Source organism: Sus scrofa, chromosome 9, assembly GCF_000003025.6.
Source record: "Sus scrofa isolate TJ Tabasco breed Duroc chromosome 9, Sscrofa11.1, whole genome shotgun sequence".
In the NCBI taxonomy this organism is placed as follows: Eukaryota; Metazoa; Chordata; class Mammalia; order Artiodactyla; family Suidae; genus Sus; species Sus scrofa.
This window is the reverse complement of record NC_010451.4, coordinates 30,250,899-30,276,296: the sequence shown is the minus strand read 5'-3', so window position 1 is coordinate 30,276,296 and position 25,398 is coordinate 30,250,899. Positions and strand designations below refer to the sequence as shown.

Here is a 25,398-nt window from a genome sequence, read left to right as displayed (position 1 = left end):
CACCACAGCTCACGGCAACGCCGGATCGTCAACCCACTGAGCAAGGGCAGGGACCGAACCCGCAACCTCATGGTTCCTAGTCGGATTCGTTAACCACTGCGCCACGACAGGAACTCCCCCTTTTTTTTTTTTTAAATTAAAGTCTAGTTGATTTACAATGTTGTACCATGTTTTAAAAATTTTAGGCCAGTGCAGTCTCATGTCTTACTCAGTTTCATGTTCTCATATATTCAATGAGAAATGAGAAAGAGATATCTAGATTTGAGATAAGTAGTTCAAGTTTAAACAAAATTACATTTCTTTCTCCTTATAGCTTCAATTGACATCTCCTAAATTGCTTGTTATTATTATCATTAATGTAAATACTGTTATCTGGAAGGGCATTAACTAAATTTTACAGTATTGTTTTTTAATATTAAAATGAGCCCTAAAATTATGACTGAATAAATGTTAATGCTAAATACTTCAAATTTGTGACAGCTCTTTCTTCTTTCACCATAAAATGTAGTTGACCATTGCCTTTGGAATGGATTAGCAATGAGATCCTGCTGTGTAGCACTGGGAACTATGTCTAGTCACTTATGATGGAGCATGATAATGAAGAAAAAAGAATGTACACATGTATGTGTAACTGGGTCACCATGCTGTACAGTTGAAAAAAAAAATAATGTATTTGGGAAATAAAAAAAAAAAAACATAGTTGAAAGCATATACTAACTCTATATATGCATCAGCAAAGCCATTTTAAATAACAGATATTGTGAGGTTTTGATCTATGAATAAGTTCACAGTAAACTTGGCGTTCTCATTGTGGCTCAGCGGTAACAAACCCAACTGGTATCCATGAGGACACAGGTTTGATCCCTAGCCTCCCTCAGTGGGTTAAGGATCCAGGATGGCCCTGAACTACAGCATAGGTTGCAGACGCAGCTTGGATCTGGTGTTGCTGTGGATGTGGTGTAGGCCTGTGGTTCCAGCTCTCATTTGACCTCTAGCCTGGGAACTTCCATATTCCTTGAGTGCAGACCTAAAAAGACAAGACAAAAAAAAAAAAAAATCAGAGTAAACTTAATATGCTGTTAGTATTTTAAAATGCGTTTGTGCAATCCACATATCATATTGCTTTACACATAGTAAACAGTAAATAAACCCAGGCTGAAATGAATTATATTCATTTTTTTCCTTTTATTTTTGCATGATCTTTTACTACTAATTTTTCTTTCATTTTTTCTTTGAATTTTTTTATAGCTTCAGATTTTTAAAAATTAAACTATGTAGAAAAATGCAGTTAACTGGTAAAATAAAGCCTAGAGTAATAGCATCAAATAACAGTATTATTCTAATTAATCAAACTGATACAGTATTTATGTCATATATAATATAATACATTTAATGTATACAATTATTTTTAAAATAAAACTTTGCCACAGGAGTTTTTTCCTGAAGGCTAACAATTTATGTCTTCAGTCTTTGAGAGTTTTTGCAGTATTTGGAATTAAAAAATAATCTATATAAAAACAAAAACAAATAAATGTCTTTGGTCCTAAGCATTAAATTATATTTTATTCTTCTTTCAAAATTACATATATTTGTGTCATACTTAACCATCTTTTGCCTTTTCTTCAGTAATTTTCCCCCTCAAAGTGGCACCTTGGTAACAGTAGTACAAAGTGTCTAAATTTCTAGCCCTCTGCTATTCACTCAGTAAAGACTTGCTGGGGAATTAATTGTTCTTATCAAATTAGATGCCTTGTGGAACTGTGAAACCAAATGAAAGATAACTCTTACCCACACCCCTGCCATCCTAAAAAAAAATGCACTGCCTATAAAGTTACTAAACAAATTAAAATTGGTATAGTGAAATTTATACTTGAAGGGTCATTTTTTTTTGATACTCTGACATGCAACACCTCTTTTTAAAATGTAAAAATCTCTGAAAATTTTTCATAGACATTTAAGAATGCTAAGGAAGATTCCTTTCAAATGTTTGATAGGGTACTGCTAATTCCTCCAGGCCATCTATTTCCCAACACAAAGGCCACAGAAGCTAATACAACAATTGGTTTCCTTTCTGCTTTTGGATTCAGTGCTCAGCAGCAAGTATACACACTCACTCATCCTTTCCCTTATTAAGCCATTGTCCACTATTCTGTAAAATCATAGAGATGAGAAGTAATTTTAATTGTGCACACTGGAATGTTTGTTACTCCAGCTACTCTCTGTGTGTTTGATATTTGTAAACACTCTGCTTTCCCCTGATCTCAAAAAGAAGTCTTATTCTTCTATTTGATTTTTACTTTTAGTGTTTTCTATTGAGACAGAGAGAATACAATTAATAGCAGCTTTGCTTTTCTGAGTTTGTCAAGTGATGGGAAAAAATAAGAATGTAGATCCTTATGCAGTTCAATAGTATTTCCTGTTGATGACACAGAGCTCTTGTTCAGAAGGAATTGGTTCAAAGGATACTTAAGATAAAAAAGAAAGAAGGACAAGGATAAAGAAGGTGACAGACTACCTCCAAACTTGAATATAGTCAATGACCTGAAAAGTGAGGAAAGACCTTTAGGCTTGTTGAGATCAAACTCTTCTTTAGGATTTTCCTTCTTTTCTTTTTTTCTGCTAAAACACCTTTTTATTACTGATGTTTATATGACCTTATGACACTGAGTTTATGGACTTAATTTTAATCCAGTTATCAAAATATACACCAGAATGAGGGAAAACATTATTTTTAAGAATAAGATAATCAGGCTTTATTTAAAACAGACCCCAAAAGAAATATATGGAAAAGATATAGGAAATGCCTTTTCAGTTTTCAGTTAATTGTTTATTATTATGAGAACTCTGGTGTCCGATAAAATTGTATGACATGCTAGAGGGCTGCTAATTTACTGAATCAGAATGATAACTAGAACTAAGAATTAAGTTTATAATTTATTTTAGTTACAGATAGGACATTTTGCTTACTGTACTTGAGATTTAAGCCAATGGTCAAATTCAAACATAATAAGTGACACACCATTTTTCATTAAACTTTTCCTATGTAGTAGCTTACAATTACATCTAAAATAACATGTGACCCTCTTGGTTTCTTTGTGTTAAGAAGTTTTAACTCTGTGGATCTGATTCACACTTATAAATGACGTACAAAATGAAAGATATTTGCCCATGCACTAAAATAAGTACTGGCCTACTGCCCATGTTTTTATAACAAGCAGTTTTACATGTTTTGTAATGAGCATGTAGATGTAGCAAAATCCAGAGATTCACTGGATCTTGAAATTTAAATAAAAAATTTTTAAATGTTAAAACCTTCATTACAAATTTTCCAAGGATATACAAGTTTGGTTTCTTCATTATAATTAGGAAAAGACAACTTGGGCAAATAATGAGTTCTATTGACATTGTCAGGTCAAAGACCAAACCCAAACCTATATATAGGTATAGTAAGAACCCTTGCTGAGTTATACACTATAATAAAGGAAATTGTTTCTTATGGAATCTTTCTCAATACTGGCATCTTCAAAGCATTGGTATTTAGAGGAATGAATTAAGACAAAGGGCATATTTTATTAAATAAACATTTCACTTGTTCTTGTTACACAAAACAGTAACACGATCAAAATGTATTCCTATCTTTAAAGCAGCTGTGATCTCCTCATAGGAAAAGTAATTTTTGCATGGAGATATCTACAAGCATAATTTTTTTGGCAGAAGAAATGCCAGCAAAATTATAGAGATGGGAAATGTAGTGACAGATTTTGGTAAAAGTGTGGCCTAATCTACAATGTATATATCGGTGTGGTTGGAGAGGAGGCTACAAAGGGTTTCTGAAGGACAGTTATGGAGCTCCTTGGCACACTGCAGAATCTGAAATTTGTTCTTCAAACGTAAGGAACCATTAGAACTTTCAAAGCAAAGAAATGGCATAACTAGACTGAACCTCTGAAAGATTATTTCATCAGAATGATTGAAATACTGGAGAAGAGAGGCATAAAGGGAGATAAACAAGTTTGGAGATACTATTCCAGTGAAAGACACCCTGAACCAGTGTTGGGTTAATGAGATCTGGAAGGCTGATTTTAAAATGAGAGAGCAGGAGTTCCCGTCGTGGCTCAGAGGAAACAAATCTGACTAGTATCCATGAGGTTGTGGGTTCAATCCCTGGCCTCGCTCAGTGGTTAAGGATCCGTCATTGCTGTAGTGGTGGTGTAGGTAGCAGACACAGTTCAGATCTGGTGTTGCTGTGGCTGTAGCTTAGGCTAGCGGCTACAGCTTCGATTAGACCCCTAGCCTGGGAACCTCCATATGCCGAGGGTACAACCCTAAAAAGACAGAAAAATAAAAAATGACATGAAATAAAAATGAGAGAGCTCATTTATTTAGAAATGTTCCTTTGCTTGAAGCCTTTTCTGGTCTACGCAAGTAGAACTGTCTCCTCCTCATTTTAACTCCACTGAATCTTTCACACACAGCAGAGGAGGAACGGAAAAATAATGTTATTTATAAAATATCTCTAGCATTTCCACAGATGTGAATTTTATTTATTTAAAAATTTGGCAATGCCTCAAAGCATTTTTGATTGACTTATTGCTGCTATTGTTCCTTGGTTTCAGTTAATGTGTAAAGGGAATAAGAAAAACATCACCTCTATAGACATAAACTGGGGAAGGGCAAGAACAGCAGGTTCAAAAAATGTTTTATTAAACACAGGAAATGTTCAAAATATTAGGCATAAATTTAAACAGAAATAAGATACTTTTTTCATCTTTTCCAGTGGTTATACAACAAGAAATTTGGTAAGACACTGCATTGGCTACAGTGTGGAGAGACAGACATTCTAATAATACACTGTTGGTGGGACTCCTAATTGGAGCCATCCCTATGGAGGGCATTTTGGCAGTAAAACCAACATGTTAAAAGCACATTCTCACTGACCTAGCAATTCTACTTCTAGATCTACTCACACTTAAGTAAAAATGTATATATAAGCATTTTCATTTCATATATACTTGTATTTGCATATACAAATAAACTGACCAATAATTTCAAGTCAATAATTCTTTATATAAATCATACCTTTATCAAGTAGTTTAAAATTTTCAAAAATTATACACCTCTGAATTATAATGTAAACAGCCAAAATTATTTTAAGAAATAAAAAGTGTAACATTTCAGACAGCATGTACATACAAAATCCTATTGAGGATGGCTACTTCTGAGGGGAAGAACTAGAAGACATTTTGGGGCTTTTATACTATTTGTCAATACCATAATGTTATGGATAAAAGAGATGACAACAACAGTGTTCATTCTCAAGATTCTGACTTGTGAGAGCTGCTTTATCATGCAGGGGCCAGGTCAACAACACACCCAATGGAGCAGATTATTTGTGCTCTAAGGTAAAGTATCTCAGGATTATCTTTTATATAATTCTTGGATAGCATTCCAATCTTTATCAATGAAGGACTAGAAAGAGTTATTATTTTTTTGTTACTGGAAAGTAATTCCTCTAAAAAACAATGTCTTTTAAAATTAATCCTTAACATGATGTTTCTATTATTTTTATCCAGGGGAAAAAAGATTAATACAAAGATGTATCTATTTGTATTTGCATTTTCTTTTTTCCTTTTGAGAAAACTTAAATTACCCTAGTGTGTTTGTAATGAAAGGATCAAAGAAACTAATGACAGAGTGATTTCTTTAGATAAAAAAAGAAATCGATTTCAGATAGACTACCTAAATATTATCTAAAGCAAACACTAACAAATAAAGATTAACACTTCGAAAAGGTAGCTAAATTGAAAATAAATTGAGATAGCTATCAAGTTTTAAACATCTATTAAAGTTGTAAAAAGTAGGAGACATATGATCATGCAAAATATCCAAAGAGAAAATTACGAATGAGAACAAGAATACTAAATCATTTCTTTCTTCTACATTACTACTTATCAAAGCAACTATACAATATATTTTAAGAGAAGGTATTTTGATATTCAACCTGGGAAAATCAACCACGTATTTATATTTAAAGCCTATTATCTTCTAAGACAACTATATGCAGAAAGGATAAAAAGACACTTTTGTTTCAGGTGAAATATCAGTTCCAGGCATTTTTAAAAAGCATCTCATGATATAAATACTTAATCACTTCTTCGATGAATAGTGTAAAATTGCTTTCTATCAGCTCCCTCTCCTGTCTGCTTTGTAACTTTCTCCACCATTCTTTTTCCCCTCTGTCTCTAATATCTCCAGATCCAGTATAGTCCTACCATACTTTTTGGAAAGAGACTACCTTTTGTGAGATCTGTTTCTTCCCTTTATAATTGGATATTGCAGTATCCAATTTCTGCAATAGTAAAATGATCTGCAAATACTTGAGCAAGCTGTTGATTGGTTGTACATATACATATTTAAAGCAGCCTATTAATCAGAAAATGTCTTGATAATACTCTTACTGTCACAGTAGATAAGTCAAAAGAAAGTAATATATCAAACACAACTTGTAGAAAAACGTATCTGTAAAATGTCTGCAAACTAAAATCTTTTTATTTTTGCTGTTAAGGCTTCTGACAATTCATAATTTAAAAGATTTCAGTTTCTATTTGTTTTAATGAATTCACAGTAAATTAGCAGTTAATGATTATAGCATGAGCCACTTTAAATTTTTTTAATTAACATGAATGTAATAAAAGTCAAAGAAGAAAACAATTGGAGAAACTTATTTTCAAATGAATATATTTGATACCATTTCGCATCCCATGTGATTCACATCTTCCTATCGTACCAAAATAGAATCTATGCTCTAAGTAATTTTGTAGAGGACATTAAAGGCTGCTTTTTTTCAGGCAAATCAAAAGAACAAATAAAAAAGACCCAAATTAAGTAATTTATTTAAATATGTACAGGTAAGCTAATGAAAAGAAATCATCTATAAGCAAATTTGCAAGGCTGTGCCAAGAAATTAAGTGATTTTCCTCATATTTGGAAAACTAGAATGATTGTATCCATGTATATTTATACAAAATTCAAATGATTTTTCTGCCCTCAAATATTTCTCGAACCTAAAGACTAAAGACACTTTTGTAAGCAGTCAGACCTTTAGATACAAAGAAAATGATTTTGCTTCCTGAAACTACAGGCTCATTTCCTGCTTTTTCTTGAAATGTGAGCTAGTAGTTAATATCATCCTTTTACAGAAAAAGAAATGAAAGCTTAGGAAGGTTATTGTTTTTCTCAGGGAAACAAGGAGAAGCTGTTGAGCTAGGATCAAGTCCTGGGTGTAACAAGTCCATCTTCTTTCCGTGGCCTCCCCATATGCCATGAACATGATCTCTTGTCTCATTATCTCTGTTGGGCAGAATCTATCCTAAATTCAGCTGTCAACACCTACAATTCTCTTTCAATTTTCCTCTTCATCAATACCTCACATCACATATAGCCAATGAATTATGGTTGACAAAAATCTGAAGGAAAAAAATTCTTTACTTGTATTGATTTTAACTCTCTTGCTTGAGAGATGAATAAACTGAGGAAGTGACTTGTCCAAGTCACAGTAAGTTGAAAAACTGGGGCTGAACCTCATCTTAAATGCCATCCAATATTGAGATGAACTGTTATTCTCTTAGCTTCTGAATAAAATCCCAATTCTTCAATTGTCTCACAGAATCCTTTACATTTCCTCATTTGACATATTATAAATTTCTGGCATTACAAAGAGTTCTTTCTTCATTAATTACTTTTTCTACTTCCTTCTAAACATCTACCCCATTTCTGCCTCTCTCTTCTCACCAACTGAAAGAGTGTACCAATCCATATTTAAAACTTGCTTCAAGTCCTAGTGTGTCTCCTTTAGTCTGGAGAATCAGTTTAATTCATCCCCACAACGACTGTCTCTGTTCTTCAAAGGTCTTCAGAACTGTGTGATCAACATCTCAATAGCTATGTTCGCTAGTACTTTTTCTCGAACTTCTTAGTTGTGTCCTGAATGACAATTTCTACCTCTCCATTGTCAGGGATCAAGTCTCTCATTTCCTTTGGACCCCTAAAAGTAACTGGTACTATGCACACTAATTTCGTAAGAAAGTCTATCCAAGTTACTTAAATAAAAAAGAGGGTACATAGAATACTCTTTAAAGGATTATGGTCTATAGCTCTCTATTTCACTCTCCACACTTAGAACAGTATTGAGTTTCATATAAAAATAGAGTATTTTAACAGACAGATAACTTAAAGCTTACATGTTAGAATAGGAATTAGAGTAAAATCAAAATTTCTTCCCAGACTTAAGTTTTTGATGTTTCTAATACTGTCACTTTTTGTCACTGAAAAGTAGATTTTTTCCTTATATATTATCACAACTGCATGACAGTTACTATCCTAATTTTGCATATAAAGAAATGTTAAGTTACTTCTTTAAAATGACACAGCTAAGAAATTGCAGAGCCAAGACTGAACCCTAAAATTCAAATACCAAATCCCTTAATCCATACTGCCTATTTATATTAGCTATATTATTATAATAACCAAAATAATGTTTGCTACTTACTCTGCTGCTACTATTACTACTACCATCTGGAAGGGACTGTGTAAGCAAAGCTGAATTCACAGCTTCATAGTTAAGCCACCACTGTAAAATAAGTATCACCAGCACTAGCATCATAAAAATTCCATACCCAATAACTGAAAGAAATCAAGTTTGCTGATAACAGCATGTAAGAACTGCATGTTTTCATAGCATTTAAGCCATGCTCATTTTACCAAAAATTCATCTGTATCGTCAGAGACTAGATGGGTCTAAGATACTAAAGTTAGCACTATAATGAGATGTAGAAAAACACAACATTCATTTAAAGTGGTTAGGTGAATCTCGGAACCAAAGGTACTTCAAAATAACTCAGGCACTAGGAAGTAAATGCAGCAATTAGAGAACCAGCAGTGCTAGCATGAAATAGTCTATGCTGGAAAGTCTCAGTAGGAGTGAACTAACAGCCGTCTCCAAAAGAGAATTATTGAAAATTTTCATCTTAGCTCTATATAACTCTATCACTACACATTTCACATTGAGTTGTATTCACTCTATGGGCTTATTTCCTCCACCAGGCCATGAACTACTTATCCCCCTCGATATTATTACTTAACTACAACTGCCCACTACAGACTATTTGAATGGGTGAAATAATGTAGAAATTGCTTCAAATGTGAAAAGAATTGCTTCTCGTTAATTCTACTCATTGAAGTATATACTACCAAGACCACATAAAGGACAAAAAAACAAATATAGTCATAAGTCTTTAAACATACTTATTATGGCAAATTTTCATAAAAGCAATTCTTGATCATTTAACCTAAATCTCAAGTAACCACTCTTTCCTACTGAGGTTATTGTTCTTAAAAACACTAAAAATTTCAAAGGAAGTTGTAGGTGAGTAAACATCTAAAGAAAGTAAAAATTCAAAGGATATTAAGGACCATTTATTCTTTGGACTTGGAGAAAATATTTTATATTTTTACCAGAGTTACTTGCAAAGTTTGGTTATATGGATAGGTTAGAAGAAAAATCTCAGATTAGCCATTAATCCTTTCAGCCAATCTTTTAACCTCATTTTTAGTACATCTGTCTTGTCACTTTTAAATATTCATTATCTAACAGAAAAGAGATTCTTAAAATATGAACTTATCCCATATGAATACACAAAAAGCTTGTCATAATTAGCCAAAGAAAGGTTTGAGTGAAGACATCTGTAAAAATAATGTTGTATCAGAAACACAGCAATGAATAATCAACTTTCCAATAGTTGCACCATGCCAGTTTTATGGTTTATCATGTCCAGTTCTATGGAAGAACATATTCATTCTAAAATAACTCATACCATGTTATTAAAATTAAACATAGGGGAACTCTGGTTCCGATGCAATGATAACTAAATACTATTATAGGCTCAAATTTGCTATTATTGTAACAGGAGAACTAAAATTTATATTTAGGTTGATATTTGAATTTTAAAATCCAGAAAACAGTGCCTATTTCTAGATAAGTTCTATTTCTTTTTGCTTTTCCATTTTATTAAATGCTCTAAAATTGTTACCACCCTAAGAAAGCCCACAATTTAAATTTTATCCAAACCTTCCAATCCACAGGCACATTTTCCCACTCACATTCTCATTGATTTTTCTATTTCATTTAATGTCCCATTAAACATGTGTTATGAAAAAAAACTGTCAACACAGAAAAAAATTATTAACAAAAAAATGGACGATCCTCTATAAATATACAGTGGAAAAAATCAATTACATTTCTTTTCCTACTTGGGTTCCCAAGTTTCTTAACTAAAACTGTCAAAAATATTCTCCTGCTTGATTTAGTGCTGAGTGCACACTAAGCTCATTGTGAAAAAGTTCACAGGTAGCAATTAAGTTGTCTAGACATTCAGTTTTTAGTCAAGAGAATATGGGTAGAGCTATTTCCCCTGAGTTAATATAATTGGATTTTAAATTTTCTAGTCTTAAAAGACATTTTACAGATAATCAATGGCAACAAGGATATTATGTATACTTATATCATGATGTTGATTTGAACAGATATCAAAACAATTAAGATTTTCACAACAAAAAAAAAAGTAATAACTACAAGAAAACGCTGAACTAGACATTAAAGAGAACTGGATTCTAATTCCACCTTTTTCCTCAAATGTAATGTTGAACATACCGCTTCACCTCTTTATATCTTTATCACTCTTCACATTAAATAAGTGAAAATATGAGCTGTGTAACGCTCCCCCCAGCACTAATGGTATTATTTGGTCACTTTTTTATTTGTGTCTTCATGATTTATTAATCATCAATAACTCATGAAATCTGTGCTTATATTTTAGGAGATGCTTATTTCAGCATTAGGAACTCTCACTCACTAGTTCACATATTGTCATTAGAATAATGGCACTGAAAGAAGAAGAATGTTAAATTATACAGTTTGAGGTGTTAATTCTATTATAAAGTACATAGCTTTTGAATTTTTATCATTAAATATGCTCAAAACAGGAAAAATTAATCACCACTAACAAATAGTTGTATTAATTTATGAAGAAAAGAAATTAGATCAAGCTATTCTATATCTTTAGAAAAGAATACAGCGGAAAGTTTCAAAATAACAAAATAAGGAAAAACCCCAAATCTAACTAAGTTTAAATATTAGATTTTTTTCTAGTTTTCAGAAATATTTCGGGGGGTACTTAAATTTGTTTAGTTGCCTAGGAAACAATTTCATATTTAAAATTATGAAATGCGAATTAAATAAAAATTCATTTCTAGAAAAACAAAAATTCTTTTTAAATCTCCACTGTAATCTGTATTTTCCAATTAATATTCATCTTAATCACAAGGCACTTCATATTCTTCTGTCATTTTACAGGCTATAAAGTATAATAGTATCTTAGCAAATATTCTTTCATTTAAAAGTCAATTCTTGTATAAAACTGAAAGGAAAGAACCTAAGAAATTAATTAAACTCTTTGTTACCTTATAGTTTCAGAAAAATTTTTATTTAATACTTATAAATACAAAAATAAATTTTTGAGAAAGTAAATGTTTATATTACCTAAAAGTCAATTTTTCACCAAATACATGTACCATTTCTCTACTAGTTCTCTCTTAAACACAAACTCCTGCAACTAGTGAAGTATCTGTGAAAATTCATTAAAGATCTGTTTATGACTCCAGACATTATAACTATAATTACCTTATTATGGTATTTCTCAATAAGAACCCCTTATTTTTTTTTAGCCTCACAAGATGAATGTTTCTGACAATATCATGACTATCAAAAGAAAGAGAATTTCAATCTACCTTTTGTCACCTAAGTGATCAGCAAAATTTCTTTTCCTAAACTCCATATGCTATTAGTTACTTTACTGGTTACTGGATCATAATGGAAGATGAGATGATTTCCTTCTTAAGCATTTAACAGCTATAAGAATGATAGGGAGCAGATTCTTATTCCCCTTCATAGAATGTTTATGCAAATATAATTTATTTTTCCACTCAGTGATCACAAATGAGAATTTTTGATCACTCAGATAAATGAAGTACTTTTATCTTCCTCCTTGCCTGATATACAACTGTTTAAGTTTTGGATAATGTTCAGATTAGTTGCTCCAAACCTTAAGCAGGTCCATGTTTTAGAGTAAAAACACAAACTGTAAAGGTATATTTGTTGCAAAGTTTATACAAATACATTAACACCTTGCTTTCTATCAAGATTTCAACTTTTTTGGTCTATATGAGTGAGTATAAAAAATAATTGGAGCCAGGACTGGCGTAAGAGAAAATGTGCAAGTCCTACCAGATCTTTTAAAAGAAATCCACTTGTTAAAAATAAATAAAAAGTAGTATCTTCAGGGAAGCAAGTTATTTAGGGCATTATGGATTTTTAAGGGACCGCTGAGAAGACCAGAAGAAAAATCAATTTTGCACCTGTGTTGTCCAGTGCATTCAATAAAACATTTTTGGAACTATTTAAAAATGACAGTGATCATAGGAATCCCAACTCAAGAAACACATGGTACAAAGCATGACTTTACTTTCTAAAGTTCCTCACAAATGAGAAATCTCACACCATTTTATATTAGATTAAGAAATGGTGGATTCATTGATTTTTTTGAATTCCACAAAAAAGACAAAACTTTTATTTATTTTTTAGAATTATCTTATGACCTATTTCTAGAGTTCCATTTCCCTGTACTTTAGTAGAAGAGCTTCCATATTTTGGCTGGCTTTCAAGTCTTATGAGCTGATGTTTCCACTGAAACATTTAAGTTTAAGAAGTCTATAAGGTCAAAATACCATATGCAACACTCTGTAAGAATGAAATTAAATACTGTGCTTTAACTTAAGGGGTTGATGGGAATGAAGATGCTCAATATTTAGCTCATGCACACATTTAAAAGTAAACAAAAATGAAGTGAAATACATAATCTTATATCAAGTTTATGGGATATAATTTACACTAAACAACTTTAATAAAATAAATTAATGTCTTCCTAAAAAAAGTACATATATATATATGTGATATATATATATATAATGAAACTATTTAAAAATTTCCCTCATATCCACTATATGAATGAAACTAACAAATTTGATTTCATTTTTATGAAAATAATTCACTAAAAAGAAACTATTGAAAATGTCTGGGAAGAATATAAACCAATAATACTCCATTTATCAGAACCTTTATAACATTATATATTTGAATATAAAAAAATATAAAATAGGAAAAATTAATTGAAAAGGTATGCCTGGAGAGATGGGGCATTGTTCATAAGAGTTTTTAATCCTAAATCTTAAGTGTTGTTGAGTTTTTATATACTTCATTACTTTTTAAAATGCACCTTCTCTAATGTAGAATTATTGATCACAAATGCTCAGAAAACAGATCTCGCAGATTCTACCACTTTGAGCTTCCGACCAGCCTCTTTCCTGCTATAAAGTGCTAAGAAGTTCATATGATACGGTCTTGTAACACTAATTTAAAATACCTTGTTTGTTATCTTCAATAATCAGATATAGATGAATTCAAAGTCAAAATTTTGAGACACTAAATTATATAAAGGTATGGGCCTGTTTAAATCAAGAGAAATAAATTTCCAAAATTTTAGTTAAAAAAAAAATGAACGTATCTAAAAATAGACACAATTCAAAGGTAGTAAAAATATGCATGGTAGGCTGGGTCAGCAAATCAGAATATTTTAAGCATTTTGTCCTCATAAAGTTTTTAATGAATGAGGAACAGTAAGCTCTGCTATAAAACTTTTAGTCAATGGAACTTAAATACAATTAAATCAACTTTATACCATATGGCCATCTAGACAAGTTTTCATCTTTTCTTTTTTTAATTCCACAAAATTAAACCTTTTATTTTAGCTAGAAGTAAGACAAACTCCCAAAATGACTTGGCTAATGTAGCATGCCCTTACTTTCTCCATGGAGGCAGCCCTCTTCCCTTTACTGACAGTCCTCATCCCTAAGTCAGTTTTGACATTAAACTACACTCCAACCTCTTTCCTGAAGGTAGTAAAGTTTTCCAAACTGCTAAATAAATAAATAAAGTTTATTTAAAGAAATACATATTAACCAGACCTGGTCCATTTTCACAGTGTTGCTTAATTGGACATATAAGATTAAAGCAAACTTTCACAAGAAACTAATTTTAATTAACTTCTTAAATAACTAATTTTAATTAACTTCTTAAATAAGCATAGCCTATGTGTACGTACATGGTGTGAATTGAGTTCATCTTCCCAACTCAATAAAGATTTCAGACCACCTAATAGTTGAAGTTTTGCTCACTATGGGAAACATTAAGGTATTCTGGCAATCCATTTTAAAAATTCCACAACTGTAGCTTCTCAGACCTATTTTCAAATGCATCCTCCCATGCATGTGCCTCAGAACTTACAATCAAAATCTGACATCTCGTTAATCTACTAGAGTTATGTTCTTTTTTCTAACTTTTGAGAAATCAAACTTTCTATTCAGTTGTGTATGGAATCAAAGAGAAATTAAAATTAGAAGTTTTTTTCATTTTTTAGTTTTCAGAAGTTGTAAAAAAGAACAATTTAAAGCTCTACCAATCTCTGCACAAAACATCGGCACTTACATTGTAACAAACATTGCACTGATTTTCTATTTTCAAAGATGCTTTAATATCATCTTACCACACACTCCAGCTAGGTTGCTTTTCAAATTCTATTTCTTTTTTTATATCATTTCCTTTTTTAAACTTTTAACTTTGAATTTGTGCTTTGTTTCCTTCACTACTTAGTTGGTCTTTTTATGTTACATCTTTTATTTTCTAATCATTTGTTTCATATGATATATTGTTACATAGAAATATTTTTCCATTTGAATCAAAAGGACATACATCTGTCCTGTTTGAGACTTAATACTGGTCCACAAACAGCTTATAATAATTTTAGTATGAACTAGGGAAATATACCAAGAAACATTTGTAAGTGGCTTAAAATTGACTACAGGCACTTTGAAAAAAAATAATAATGACCTAATCACTACTAATTTATTTTATGTTAAGGTCACAATATTAATCATAATGAACTCCTTTGAGCTTGCTGTGATAGTCATAAGGTGTTTCTATAGGTCTGCTTCAGTTCAGCAGCTATCAAATATACCTCTAATATACCTCTATTAATTTATAAATTTGACCCACTATTTGTTTGTAGTTTTTAATGCTAGTATCCTAATGGACACCTATTCCTTCCATCCTTATTTACAGTTAAAACTGAGAATCAAAGTAGAAGTATGGCATCTCTAAATGATTTTATCTTTTAAATTATGGGGAAAAGTAGATGAAATGAACATAGGTAAGGCATATCACATACAACAGTTTAAAAGTTTTTTGCTTCCAAACTTGTATTTTAATTACCACAGTGCACTGCATTTTTCATGCCAGGGAGGTTATGAAATTTAAAAATAAAAAAATTCTAAAATGTATTAGTGGATACCTGTTTCTTTTCAAAATAAAGTTAGTTAAAACTGCTTAAAATTTTTGAGATTGTCCAAGCAATTTTCAGCTCATTGTACACCATGTTCATACACATGGAAATTAATGTTCTGTCCCATTTTTTTCAATAAAAGATTCAATAAGGATGTGTGGACATATTTTTAATATTCTTTTAACAAACCTGGCACATTCCTAGACAACATTTAGAAAATACCTTAGCATAATCCAAGATACTATTTTTTCAGTCTCTCGAACTTTGCAGAACTCCACTTATAGAGCATCTCTACTGAATTTTAACAAGTTATTGCACTGCAAGATGCCCAGTTACTGGGGCTCTGTTCTCACAAACACACTGCTTGGTCATAAGACATACATTCAGTACCTGAGAACGACCTCCTATTTCCTGAAACATTTAGTTTCCTGTGGAGAAAAATCCTTACCCTCCGGGACATGTCACCTCATAGTTCAGTCGTCGGAACTGTTGACTCTCATTCTGGATGACATTATGAGATACACACATAGGTTCTATCTAGTCTTGTTTCAACTTTTCTGACGTAAAATCCCAGCAGAGAAAAAGCACTTAGAGAGAAAGAAAGAGCGCGAGAGAGAGAAGGAAGAGGAAAGGCAAGGCAGCTTTCTGTGCAGTTTAAAATTCTGGCTACATGGCAAGAAAGGATGGCTTTGCAGAAGCGAGTGTGTCACAAACTGCAAGCGCCTGGGAGACCAAGTGCACAGTCACAGACAGCAGTCACTGGCGAAGGGATGTCAGCCACTTACCAGTGAGACGCCAGACGCCGCTGTCCTCCCTCGGAGCCTCTCAATTCCCGCCTCGCATCCTCCTGCCGTAAGCACAGTTCAAGGAGAGCAGTTGCTCTGGACCCCCACGGCCTGTGGCAGAAGAGAACTGCGGAGTTTTCAGTCTTTCACAGGGAATCCTTCAGCTCGCCCGGCCGCTCCCTGAAGAGAGGACCCAGGTAACGCATCCTCTCCGCCCCGCGCTTTCCTCTCCGCCCCGCGCTTTCACGGCACTTTGGCGGCCGTCTCCTAGCAGTCACGCTCCCGGCTCGGTAGTTGGTTATATTGGGAGGCAGGTGCGGCGCCTCCTCCGGCTGGTGTGTTTGGGGCCCTAGCGTCCTGTCCAATGCGTCCGCGCGGCCCGCGCGCCGCGCCTCTGACTGGCTGTGCGGCCCCGCGCGGCCCTCGCCCCGCCCCGCCCCCCGCGCCGCCGCCGCCGCCGCGCCTCCCCGCCGCTCGCCTCCGGGCTTCAGTCCGCGCAGCCCTGGCGTGCAGGTCCCTCTACCTGGGTCTCCAGGCGTCTCACGACTCAACCGCTGTTTTCCTCGGCGCCTGACTACGGACCCCGCCCTGGCCCCGTTCTCTGCCCCTCATGCTGCCCGAATTTCAGTCACAGATTCCGACACGGCGGCGGCGGCGGCGGTGGCCGGCCTGGGGCATCTCGAATGAGTTCCTGCCCTTCTCGCCGGCTGCTCTCTCTTCTCTGATTCCCCGAGTCGGCGGCGCCTTGACCTCCAACGCCGGTATTGACTGATGCGTTCTCGGAGGTTGGCTGGAGACTTTTTCACTTTGGAGAATTTCCTTAGGTCCTGCCCGGGAAGCACCCCTCTTTGTTTAGACACTTGCGAGTTTTATCTCAGGACTGTTATACTCTGTTTTTATTTCTCCTTGGTGCCCCTCCCGCCTGGTGTCACTTCGAAATAAGCTAAGGAAATAGTCAGCTTAGGGTCAGATAGCAGCCGCCGCCCCAGACACACATTTTTTTTTTTTGACTTTTTATATCGCGACCGATGTAATTGGAGAAATAACACAGGTAGTAAATCCACAGGGTGGTCGCTTTAGTGCCATTGTTCAGCTAGTCTTCCCTCTACTTTTCCTCTCTGTCTCTGAGTCCTTCTCTAATTCTCTCCATCCGTTTGATGTAATTGTTGAATTATGTCACATCTCTTTTGCGACGTATTTCCAAAGATAATGGGGGTTAGCACCTGTCCGTAATGGAAAGGCAATCCCACATACTGTTTTCTATTCCTGCACCTCCAGCTCTGAAACTGTGTGAGAGCCTTAGGTCACACCGCGTGTCAGCTGGTGTCCGCTTTTCATGTGTGTTTGAATCCAGCCTGACCCTGCACTGAGGCTGATTCTTCTGCTCACTTAATCCCCCGATGGGGTCTGACTGGTTCTAATTGGCAAGGAGAGTACAGTGTCATGCAGCCTGTAGCTGGAAGCCTTCCTACCATTAGCTCTGTGTTCTTGATTTTGCAGCTTTTCTGGTAATTAAAATTAGTCTTTTTCCTGTTTCTTGGCTTCGTCTCATCCATCCACACATGTTGTACAAATATCCAATCTTTGCTTTTAATGGCCACCCTCAGGATCTGGGCCGATTTCATGTTCCATAGCAAAGACAAATTTGTGTGTTCACATTTAATGCTTCTCTACCCTTCTATACTTTTTATTTTCTTTTTTCCACTTTCCAGTAATTAGGTTATTTTCTTTATGTGTTAACTGAGGGATTGTTGCTGAGATTCGACTTCTCTGGGCTTTTTCTCTGCTTGGCTGGCTCCACTCTGGCATTAGGCTGTTGGTTCACAGGAGAATCACCAGGACTTTTATAACCTCTTTAAATATATCACAAAATAGATTCAAAGTCTAAGAGCTTAAAGCATTTTTTTTTTATTGTGCAAAGGTTTTTGCCTTTAAATGTTTATTATAATTGAGCCCATTCAGCCTTAATGGGGGATATAGAGGTTGAGCTTTCTTATAGTTTGCTTCACTTCCTAGAAAAGCTTTATGTTACATGTGATTTGATAATGGGCGTTTAAGTCATTATTTCATGTATTTCATATATTTTCTTTCAACTGGTGTTTCAGAAAGGATTTAAATTGGCTTACAGACATTTTTTTCAATAAAAAATTAATCAAAAATGTAGGTCACTTAAATCAAGACATAAAGTCATAGATAGTAGGAGAGATATGAAGCCAGGAATGAGACTTAGAAAAGTTCGTTTTCATTTTGTAAGAAATGGCCCTAAGTTTACAATTAAGGTAGTCAGTACCCAATGTAAAGAGGGAAACACTATCAGTGAATAACATGATTCATGGCACCCTCCCACAATTAACATGAACAAGGAAATTTGTTTCAGATATTTAATCCAACTAGATTAAATAATTCTCCTATTTTAATAAAATAGTCTATATAAAGGTTTATAATTTTTTGCCTTTTAAAAAGGAAGTGACATCATAAGAATTAGGCCGGAACATTTTTTTGTAACAAGTAGATGTAATAGCACTTTTTCTTTTGGGGTTATCTGATAATTTAGAGGGAGAGGAAAAAAAGGATGAATCTGGTTAATTTCCGTTATTTCAAATTTGGAATGTTAGCCTCAAGTTATAATTTAGAGGTCACTGGGTTACATGGATACATTTCTGCAACACTTAGGAAGAGTAACTATATTTTCATTTCTTTTATAATTAATACTGTTCCATTTTATAATATTGGACAATTCTATATTCAAAGTTACTATTGTATATTCTATATAATTCTATATAAACATCCATGTATGTGCTATAGATAAGATTAGTCTTTCTGAATTCTACATCTTCCTGAAAAATTTAGAATTTTGCTATGATGGAATTTATTTTTGTGTTGTGTGTTTTTAAATTGTTGTGTTTGGAAAGCCAGGGGTATCTATGTCATGTACACCTCTGTATCCTGTTATTCCACAGGGTTCAGGTATATGCAGTTCAAAGTTAGAAACACATAAACTAGGAAGCAGAAAAAAATTTCCTTGTAGGTCTGCAAAGAAGAAATTAGCTCATGTTTTCCAAATCTTCTCCATGCATCATAACTAAAATTTTCTATTATTCTCATGTGAAAATAGGATTTTAAAATACTGTCCTGACTGATAATCATCCTTAATAGACATGAGTATTCATTCCCCCTTATAAAAATCTCAATGCTCTTTACTTTTTCATTATTTAAAGGTCTTGTGTTTCCTATTTCAGAATGTTAGTGACTTTTTTAAAAAATAACCAGCTCATAGCCTACCCTGATAGAATATCATTTGAACATTAAATTAATTAAAATAGTGTTTGTAAGTGATTTAAGTGGTTTAGTGGGTCATTTTCTCCATGTTCTGGTTAGGGTACCTAGACCTAGCTGTCGTGTTGCTTATCTGAGCTTGTTGTCTAACCATCTCTGTGTAAATGTCTTAATCTCTTTATCTCCTGGTCCCTAGTGGGCAAGTGAACAGATGCAGCACATCTGTAGCAGCTGAGATGCCTCTAAGCTTTTGTCTTATTTGTACTACAGATTTTTTCTTTAAATCATGCCCTCTTTTTTTTCTCTCCTTTCATATGACTCAGGTAAAGTTCTAGGTTCTAGTTAAGACAATAACTACAGTTCTATCGGGTCAAATAGAACCATAAAACTGGGAAACAGAACAATAATCAATTCAAGTCAAGTTCAGTCCTTCATCTTGGATCATCTGCTTTGCTTAGTGGAGCCACTTTCAGTATTTGCATATTTCTGTTTTGATGTTTTAGTCCTCTACACTATCTGTTAAAAGAACAGTGAACGTGAAAATACTTAGAAATAAAATTAAATGCATTAAGGAGTTCTCATTGTGGCTCAGCAGGTTACGAACCCAACTAGCATCTTGAGGATTCAGGTTCCATCCCTGGCCTCACTCAGTGGGGTAAGCATCTGGTGTTGCCTCAAGCTGTGGTGTAGGGTGGTGTGGGTCACAGACACAGCTTGGATCCCAAGTTGCTGTGGCTATGGTGTAGGCTGGCAGCTGCAGCTCTGATTCGACCCCTAGCCTGGGAACTTCCAAATGCTGCAAGAGCAGTCCTCAAAAAATAAATAAATAAATAAATAAATAAATAAACAAACATATTAAAATCTTGCATTGCCTGTATACACTAGTATTCCCTATAAATATAAATTAAACATGCAGATCCAAAAGTAAACTTTTACTTGAACTGGACAACATATGATGATTTTAATTTTATATTAGGTTTCTGAGAACATCAGTTTTAGTACTTACATCGCAGCTGTTTTGTGAAAGCAGAAATAAACATATCTTAATCAGACTTGGAAAATATACTGACTTAATTAATTTAACAGCTGCTTCAGTAACCAACACTAAAGAAAATAGCCTACTTTGTGGATGTCTTGATAACATCTGCAACCACAACCAGTAAGCAGTATGAGAGAGAGCTCTAATTGGACTGTTCTTGTGCTCATAGTGCCAGCTTTTGCCTCAGAGGCTATGGATGTAACTGACTTCCTTACGGGCCCCTCATGCTCACACTCTGCAACATCTTGGTCTAACCAAAATGTTCTTTCTTAGGAAAAGAACACTGGCAGTTAAACTAAGATTTTAGAAAACAGGAGTAAATGTTGAAATCTTATTAATTTAAAAATATGGAGTTCTGTGGTGGCTCAGCAAGTTAAGGATCTGGCATTGTTACTAGTGTTACTTGAGTCAGTTCTGTAGTTCCAGTTTGATCCCTGGCCCTAGAACTTTCGCACACCTTGGGCATGGCCAAAAAATAGAAATAAATAAAAATAAAGTTTACCTATTATTAGTTTCCATCCAGTAGCTTCCTTTAGATAAAAACTTCCATTTTGTCTTAGGTAAACCATCAGTATAAGAATGCCTATCAATTTTAATACACTTACTTTTATAGATAACTAATTTCCCTTATGTACAGTATTCCATTACCAAGATCTTCTCATATAAAGCATATAAAGTTGTTTCTGTAAAGAAACAAAACCTAGGATCCATTTGTTCATGAACTCGTGTCTCCAAATAGTCTCTGTTTACATACAGTTCTCAATCTGAGATAAAAATCTCTAGTGGCTTCTTATATTCTGTCAAATTTATTTTAAAAGTTTTTCCTATGTGTGTTGTATCTTATTTCCCATCTCTTTCCTGTCTCCCTGTGTATTAATTTGACCTTTCTTTGACCTTTTTTTGCATTAAATTAGAAATCTTCTTTCAAAAAATGTTTGCTGTCAAATACTATACCTGTCTTTCTTCAGCTCTCCCTGACCTCTTTTATATTTAGATTCATTTATTTTTTCTATCATATTTATAATCCAGTTTAAGAACTATATCTAGGTCTTTTTAAGCTAGAGTGTATGTTTCCTGTGGACCAGGAACTAAATTTCTTCCACACTCTGATAAAATGTGCATTTAAACTTTTTTATTGTTTGGGTAGTGTACCTATAGGAAGCCTCATTTGTTTGTCTGAAATTCACTCCAACACGCTGCATTATGAAGCATTATGAAGCACTACCTACTTTTCTTTCACCAGTAAACCTGTAGTTAGCAATTGCTACCGCTAGATGGCAGTCATGTTCTAATTAGGAATGTCATTTAGGGTCTGTCCTAGGGATTTTTTGGACTGTAGGGAACTCAGAGGAACCCCCAAATTAGCAATTGAGGCTATAAGAAGAATTATATATAATTTAAAATACAACATCCAATAAACACATCGTAAAATTGCAAAGTGTGAAAGGTTTAGTAGGCGATCTTGCACTTAAAAGCTATTAACATTTGGTGAGGGCTAACTATACACTAGGTGTTGAAATAGGTCAGCTTTAGATGAGCTGTCCGTTTTCTCCTAATAATCTACCTGAAACTCAAACTCAAGTAGTCTGCCTCCCCTGAGTGTTCTTAACCAGTTGACTAAACCAACCTTTATTTTGATTGAAGTAAATCAATCAAATCACCATTTAACAAGTACCAGATGCAAAGTGTATAGATAATCCAATAAATGAAAAATAATTTTAGCAAAAGTACATAACAAGATAAATGACATACTGAACTTTAGTTGGAAGTTTATGACATTTTTGTATATTCTAAGGGACATTTTGTATATTCTAATATACTGTGCACACAAGTATATTCTTTCAAGTGACATCTATTAGGAATTTACTACTCTAAGAAATTTACAAAAATGAATATAAGGTTTTAAAAAACTTTTGTTCCATAAACTTCAAAAAGTGATTAACTAAATATTCTCTCATTCTAGTGTCTTGCCTGAGTAATACTTGATTCGACATGCTAATTGGCACGAGATAGCCCACAATTTTGGAAGACAATACATTGTTTTAATAACAAGTGCTGTTTTGTTCAGAAGAGGTTACATTTTGATGTTCCAAATTTATTTGTGGTCAATCTTATTTATATCTGGTTTGCTCTCTTTATAAATAAAAAAGTCTTTTCCTGTCACTATGTCAGGTTCAGCTTGGCACCCAGAAATTGGGCTGTGTTCTTCCTACCTGACCCACCACCAACCGTCACTCAGAAAATGGTAACAGTGAAGGCATTAAGACTCCACTGGCAATTGTTTTCTTAACAGCAGAGGCCTCCTCTGTAATAGCTACTTTGGCTTTGCTGCTGACAGTGGTTAAAAACTTGCTTTGTATCTGTGAAGTTTTGAGATATAATTTATAAGCTCTACAAGTACAGATACAACACTAATATTTTATTCTTAAATAAAACCTTTCTTATAAAGATCCCAAGCCCATTTAATATAGCAACAAAAATTAATCAATATGGTATAGCTCCAAGACACTGCTTTCATACACCTCTCATTATTTCCCATGCCACATGATTTGCCTACGTACACAAACTTTTTATGAAAGGAAAAAAATCATACACTGTGAACTTGCTTTCAGTTGCAGGCAAGGAGCTATCCCTAATGAGATAAAAATACATTTCTTCAGGGGCCCAAATACAATATAATGTCATGTTATTATCAAACATTACCTGATTCTTAATTATTTACTGGTAAAAAGCTGACAGTTATGTAGTGAAGAGAAAGGAGTCTATGTTGGACAGCTCAAGAAATACCAGAAGGCAGAACAAGGTGGCATGTCAGCCCAGGCTTGTACTAATGAGATAGCAGATACTGATAAGAACCCAGCAGCAGAAGAAATAATATCAAAACCCACTGGAAAACAATATGAGACAAGAATAAACTGACAATATTTGCTGAACAATGACAGCAGTGGATGTTCTATACTCATAGTGAATCTTGGGACAAGGCCACCAAGAGTGACAAGCCCTGAAGGGTAGAAGTATGGTTGTCTTACAGTGGAAATCAGCACAATTAATGTGTAATGAGGTCTTAGTGATCACTGCATGTATGACTAGGAGAATTTTGCAACTTTAATGGAAAAGTTATTAAATGTGAGGTTTTTTTTAGTATTAGATGAATATTGGGAAAAATCTTAAGTTTTCTGATCCCAAAATTACTCTTTTAATAAGGACCAAAAAGCCCAATTTCCAGATTCAAGGAGGACTCGGAGGATTGAGACTCTATAGCTTGTTTCACCCCAGGCCACCACCTCTGCTTCCCAGGTCCACTTGGCCTGTTGGCAATGCTTTGCACACGTTTTCCTGATGAAACAGGAGACACATGTGAAAAACTACGTCTATCTACACCCAAAACAGGATTGCATATCCCCTTCCCCTTCGTTATCTGTATTCCCGTGTGACCTGAATTAGAGTTCCAGCTCCTCCGATTCTCTTAGACTGATTGCTATAAACACAAAACTTATCCCAATTTGTTCTCAGTTGTGTTAGTTACTTCAAAATGGAATACACTCTTTGTAAAGGATTAGGAAATACTGTTTTTTAATTTTTGAAGTCTAAATTGTTGACTTTATTATTGAGTAAAACATGTTTGTGCTTTTTTTTTTTTTTTTTTAACTAACTCTTGACCACAGACTGTGCACACAAGTATTTTTTTAAATGAAAGTATAGGAACCATTTTAATGTTGAAAAAAATTAGCATAGCATTAAAAAGGCAGGAGGCATTCTTCCTCATGTCTCAGTTGGACTTGTCTTCTTAGTGGGGTAACTGCCTAGTTTACTGAAGACAGAGCTGAATCTACTAGAAATAACCAAGTACATTAAGTCTTCCTCTATGTACATAAATTTGAGGTTCATTCTTTTGTTTCCATCATAAACCACTGCTATAATTATTTTCTCCAAAAAGATGTTTCCAAATAAGTATCCTCAACTCTTATACAGAAGTTCAAACTCAAAATTGTTTAATGTTAAACTCTCAGAACAATTTGAATGTTAAAAATCACATTTTCAGCTATAAAGCTCTTAATATATACTATACTTAACAGTCAAAAATTAAAAATAGAATAGAAGGATGTTCCAAGTGTTTCTTAAATTATACTTCAAATAAGTAAATATTAATTTCTTCTGTTTTCTATCTGGGGATTTATTTTTTATGTTAAGTATTACTTAATGGCCTTATATTTAAGAAAGAGTTCTGAAATCAATTTTTATTTACAGGATTCCTATTTAGGGGTTCTTTTTGCCACTGTGACTTGAATAGCTATGTGTAAAATTAAATTTAGGAGTTTCCCTCTATGGCAATAGTGTTGTCTCTGTGGCAGTGCAGGTTCACTCCCCGGCCTGGTGCAGTGGGTTAAAGATCCACTGTTGCCACAGCTGTGGCATAGGTCACAGCTATGGCTCTGATTTGATCCCTGGCCCAGGAACTTCCATATGCCATGGCTGTGGCCATAAAATAAAATTTTAAAATTAAAAAATTAATTTTCTTCATATGATAGCTTATTATGGTAATTAATACAAATTGTCATTTTAACATTGCCACATTCTTTTACAAATGTTTTTTTACTATTTATTATGTGACCCTGTGTCATATACCATGGCACACAGACACCATCTCTATTCTCAAGGAGCTTATAGCCCAGGCATATAAATGCAAAGTCCAAAGTCCTTTAACAGAGATATTCTCGGATTCTGTAGAATGACATGGGAGCCCTTCACCAAGGACATACATTTGAACTGGCTCAAAATGAGTAGAAGA

At 34.1% G+C, this 25,398-nt stretch overlaps 1 protein-coding gene and 1 long non-coding RNA gene across 3 annotated transcripts in view; one reads left to right on the top strand and one right to left on the bottom strand.

Annotated features, from left to right (window-relative positions):
• CNTN5 (contactin 5) overlaps window positions 1-16,694 on the bottom strand; it is a 1,210,258-nt gene extending 1,193,564 nt beyond the window's left edge. The window contains exon 1 of one of the 2 annotated variants that reach the window (XM_003129801.6): window positions 16,295-16,694. The gene's annotated coding sequence lies outside the window, so the exon portion shown is untranslated. Of the gene's footprint in view, window positions 1-15,957 lie in introns of both variants that reach the window. The other variant, XM_021102337.1, reaches the window with a different exon arrangement.
• Window positions 16,364-25,398, top strand: part of LOC110262221 — a 111,603-nt gene continuing 102,568 nt past the window's right edge. The window contains exon 1 of the long non-coding RNA XR_002346985.1: window positions 16,364-16,491. This is a non-coding gene — a long non-coding RNA (uncharacterized LOC110262221). The remainder of the gene's footprint in view (window positions 16,492-25,398) is intronic.